At 43.3% G+C, this 5,460-nt stretch overlaps 1 pseudogene; it reads right to left on the bottom strand.

The window, feature by feature from the left end:
* The window catches only part of LOC107104930, a 24,793-nt pseudogene extending 21,042 nt beyond the window's left edge, over window positions 1–3,751 (bottom strand).
* Between the last annotated feature and the right edge of the window lie 1,709 nt (window positions 3,752–5,460).

Raw genomic sequence — 5,460 nt, 5'->3', positions numbered from 1 at the left:
TATGCCACACCTTGTTCCACCTTTTTTTGTAATTCAGCAGTCTGTAAATTATTTTCTACAATTCAATTTGTTGTGCCAGATTGAGTTGGTCATACATTTTATTTGCTTTTTTTTAACCCCTCCCACACTTTTTATATATCTTATTCACATTGCTTTTAGCTGTCTTTGCAATGTCTGCAGTGCCTGGTGAGTCAGCCACTCCTGCCCCTAACCAACGTCCACAACCTTGGTAATATTTATGTATTCTGTGTAAATAAACCTTTTAAAGACAGCAGTGTCTCAGAAAATCTGCATGTGGGTTAGACCAGTGACACTAGTGTGCCATGAGAGATCATCAGATGCACCGTGGGAAAATATCTAATATCACCTTAGAAATTTGAAATACTTAAACTATGACACACTGACTGCAGTTGCAAATATGAGGCCTTTTTGAAACCAGGATTAATAGGTAAGAGTGTAGATTTTGACCATTTATAGAGTAATCTGAGATTTGTAATGACTGGGCTGAGGTTTTGAGGACCCAAATGCAGAGATCAGGAGGTAGAGGTAAGTCTTGAAGATTTAATAAGTTAACTGAGGCAAAAATCCAAAAACCAAAGTACAAAAATACAGCGAACCAAAAACCAGAAAACTTCAGGGGAAAACTCAAAGTTAGGAGCTTGTAAAGACGAAGAACCAACACTGAGAAACTGCACAGGGAGAGATTATATATTTTATTTCTGAAACACTGGCCCTGTTCGAATTCATGGGATGCGTCCTTAGAAGGCCAGATTCGAAGGACGATTACGTCATAGATCTGGTTGGATTCCAAGACTCCTAGTTATGCGGCCTTAAAATGCGCCCTTCTTTTTGCCTGATATGTGGCGGTAATGTTTGGTTTATCTAAAAGTTTTTATCTGTTACTGTGTAAATGAGTTTGGCTGTAATTTAAGGACAGATTCTGAAATCTGCAGAATGGGGACTATAAATCTGATAGGAGTTTAATTTTTTTATTGCTGTTTTGCACAACATACTTAACTAAGTGATTTTTGTTGTTGAATATTAGAGATTTTGCAGATATATTTTTATACATACATTGTTAAGATTTACTTATATATTTCTATCCCCTTTAATAGAAAAGAAAATCCATTTATTGTCCCACAATGGGCAAATTTACAGCAGCAGAAAGATTATTGAAAATGGTCACACAAATGTGGACCTTACAAAAATGTATAAGAATAACATAATAGGGAAGAGTTAAAATATAAACAATACAATTCTGTAAAGTGTTTTAACAATATAAAACTGGAGAATAAATAACCAATATTCAGCTATGGACATTTTTACAGTAATGGGTTTTGAAAATAGCAGCAACATCAGTTATGCAACTGTGTCATGTTATTTAACTGACTAAGGTTTCTATCATTACATTTGCTTTTATTTATTTATGCTCCTGGTGGTTGGCACCTTTATTCCACTCTGGATTCTTGTGAGTGTAGTCTTTGTTCACTTTAAAATAAAAAATGAATAAATAAACAAACAGTTTTTGAAACTTCGGTTTTCATTCTTTTCCTGCTTTGTGTGTCAACTTTCACGCTTGCTAAGCAACTCAATGTGTTAACTACGTGTGGCCGATTAAAAGGCAAAGACAACACGTTGACAACGCGCAAACAACCGTTAATCACTTGTTGTTTACGTGTCAGAATTCACGTGTTTTTAAACCAATCGGCCTTCCATAGGCGAACCTGCGAGGAGTCCTGAGGCTCTGATAGAAATAATATTGGAAGGCAGGATTGCAATCTGGATGAACTGACTGCACAGATTAAGTTTTCAGGTGGATTTCCCACTTAAAAAAATATTAAAACTACTTTATTCCCACTGATCAGAGCAAATGTAGCTGCAGGGCAAAGAAAGGATAGAGTAGCTCTGCCCAACGCACGTCAGACCCACTTTTGCACCGCGCAGCTAGAGCAGCAAAGCTGCTTCAGCAGCACGTCAGAACTAAACTGGTACAAGCAGCAAAAATGAAGCAGCAGACACGTTTTTGCTGCTCCTGCTGCGTTCGGTGTGAACACAGCTTTAGGAAAACCAACTGATTGCATCGACTCATTGAGTCGACAGCAATCCCTCTCGCCAAGCATGCTTGTAGCGATATAGGAGAATTTCTTCCTTTACATAGGAAGAAACTTCCAGCAGAAGCAGGCTCAGTGTGAGCGGTCATCTGCCAAGTCTGACTGGGATTCAATGAGACAGAAGCGGAAATACTGAAAGAAGAGTAAAAAAGGTAACTGTCAACCATGTCCACAGGCGGCCCCGTCCAGAGAAGACACAGCAAAGCAGACAGCTCTGAGCCAGCTCCCAAGTTAGAGGATGAAAGCGAACACATCCACTTAGCCACAGTCAGAGAAAAAGACTATACTGAAAAACAGGCCAAATGCCAACATCTATTAAAAAAAAAAAGGCTTTAATGGCAGCAGCACAGCTGATATTTCTCTCCAGGATGATGTTACAGCCAAACAATAATAGCCCAGATGAAACTACTTTGAGAAACAGCAGAGATCATAGTGTTTGTGTGTAACAAATAAAGCAGAATGTTACAATGAAGGAGAATGAAGAAAAGGGATCCCTATGTCCTCCCACAGTCTAAAGGCTGATTTATACTTGCTGATTATACTAGACAGTGCTGCAGACAGGTGGCCGGATTGTTTTGTTTTTATGACCGTAATTGAGGAAAACGACTGGTGAAGTTGGACGAGCTAGAAGAGCGAGGTTCGCGAGAACGCTTGGACCCTTTTTCCACCTGGATCCCCACTCTTTTTCGCCCTCATGTCCCTCCGTTGTCGGACAAACTTGCCACCACTTCGTCACTGCCTCCACCGTATCTAGAGACCAGACCACGCTCAAAATTGAGCATTAATGAAAAATGTCTGCTCACTGCAACACACTACTTCGGGAAGTATAACCAGCCCTTAGTTCTATAACACAGGGGTGGGCAATTCCAATTCCTGAGGGCCAGTATGCTGTAATTTTTTTGGCCTTTCGTTCAACACACCACCTCAAATGTTAACTAAGCTTTAACCACTTTAATGTCCATTTGATTACACATCTGATTACACATTTGTTCAAAACTTCCTCTCAAACTTGTAACAAGACAATAGCATGTAATGTGTGATAATATAGGTCAGGATTCTGTGCTCTTCTCACTCTCTTCCACAGGTGGTTGTTGTTGACAGGTGGGTGTGGCCCCGCACCTGTAGCTCATTGAGGCTGCTCTGCTGAGCTAAAGAGGAGCATTCAGTCAGCCGAAGGGCGCCGGAGTGTTAAACCGTTGTGGTACGCCAAGCCCTCTGTCCTGTCGACAGATCTTCATTCCTGTTTGTCTGATGTTCTGGATTCCTGGTTCTAACTTGTCTCCTCTCTCCTTCAGTTCATTGTGCTCTGGATTACTGACCCGTCAGTAACCATGCTCTGATGACTGGTTCCTGAATCCCTGATGCTCAGATTCTGCTCTGGCGTTCCCCTCAAGTCCCCTCGGTGCTACAGAGCCGGACAAAACAATCCCCTTCCTGGATTCACGCTGGTTCCTTCAGCTGCTCCTCGAACCTGCCTCCACTGCGGCGCAGCTCTGGCTCCAACCCGTGTTCCATCTGCTGGCCCACCTGTCACTCAGCCATGTCCTCCCGTTGGAAGGCAGTGAATCGCAGACTTATTAACGATACCTGGCGTGCTCCTCACTTGGACTTTCAAGCACCTCATGCAGTGAGCCTTTCATGCCTGTTGTAGCCTAATAAACATCTTTAACTGCTCCTTGTTCTCCGACAGTGTCTGCATTTGGGCCAATCACCCTAAAACCACAGAAGTACACTCTGGCCAAACAGACCCAGCAGACACGTTCGCTGGGCAGCTTGCTGCCCAACAGTGGCTGTTACGTTCAATAGGCTTAGCGGTAACACAGTACAAGAACAGATTCAGGGTTTTACTGTTCAACATTAACATCTTATTGCCACGTTAACCTCCTTTCTATCCGCCAGCTTCCCCGTCTTTCAGCGTTCTGCCGTCTGTTAACTCGTTATCCGGTTAATCTCCATTCCTGGTCAGTTATTCCAATAGCCTCAGCCGCCACCTTCATGATTCTCAGTTGTTACCACCTTTTAGGTCCTTAAAACATTTAATTGCCCCTAGACTAAGACAGACTTTATGTTTACCTCTGTCAGGAATCCAGTTTGTGTGGTCTATTGTTTGTGTTTGTCTCTCCCTCCACCATAAGGTGGCGCCCTGTCCTCCCTGTGTCCTCCCTGCACACCTGCGTCTCGTTGGATCATTATTGGGAGGAGTACTTAAGCAGTGGACTGTCACTACCTCGGGGCCAGAGTGTTTGCCAGGTATGGGTACTCTAGCCAAGCTTAGTTTTGCTGAGTCTAACTGAGTCTTTGTTTTCACTTAGCCTAACCGTGTTTTTGTCTTTGCCTTTTCGGCAGGAAGTCATCCTGCAAGCTGGATTTTTCGGCCTTCTTCCCCTGGAAGGATTATTTGAGTCTCACACTGAGCGGGGGATTAACCTTTACAAGTTCTGTTCAAGTTCTCCTGGATTTCTGAGTGACAGTCCTCTCATACTCCTCTGAGTCAAACGAAGGTCTACCTGTCCGCTCTCCAACGAGTCCCCCCTTCACTAGGTCAACCCACACAGACTGGATTCGAAGCTTGAGAAGAACACTCCCAAACGTCAGTCCCTCACTAGAATTATCCTTACGGCAACCAAGATTCCCACGGTACCTGAACTTAAATCTGTGAACTTACCTCCTCCCTTCCAGTTCCGGTTCACCAGTCCTCTGACTACCAGATCAAACCCCTCAACCCTTACCACAAAAAACCTGTTTAAACCTTTGCCTTGCTCTATGAATGGTTCTCTGCATTTTGGGTCAGATCCTTAAATAAATAATGACAACCTCCTCCTCAAGTTAGTGAAGCAGATCTTTTTGAGTTTTTTATGGTGAGAATGAGGATTTTTTTGCCCGTCTTCCACCTCCTTCAGCTCCCAGTCAGCCAGCCAAGCCAGAACCCGAACCCGAGCCCTAATTTCAATTCAGTTTATTTATACAGCGCCAATTCACAACACAAGTCATCTCAAGACACTTTACAGTTCAACCAGATCATACAGTCAAATTGATTCAAAGTTTTCTATCTAAGGAAAACCAGTTGATTGCATCGACTCATTCACTCAAATGCAATCCCTCACACTAAGCATGCTTGTAGTGACAGTGGAGAGGAAAAACTCCCTTTTAAAAGGAAGAAACCTCCAGCAGAACCAGTGTGAGCGGCCATCTGTCGAGGCCAACTGGGCTTCAAATAATTAGAAGCAGAGATACAAAAGCAGCTGTAAAAGGCGGCCCCATCCAGGAAACACACAGCCAGGGAGACGAGCTCCGAGCCAACCCATGCCAGAGGATGAAGAGAGCACATCCAGCCAGTCACGGTCAGAGA

The sequence above is a fragment of the Cyprinodon variegatus genome, unplaced genomic scaffold, assembly GCF_000732505.1.
Source record: "Cyprinodon variegatus isolate N-32 unplaced genomic scaffold, C_variegatus-1.0 Scaffold1958, whole genome shotgun sequence".
NCBI lineage: Eukaryota > Metazoa > Chordata > Actinopteri > Cyprinodontiformes > Cyprinodontidae > Cyprinodon > Cyprinodon variegatus.
The sequence above is the reverse complement of the archived record's forward strand: the minus strand, read 5'-3'. Positions and strand labels throughout refer to the sequence as shown.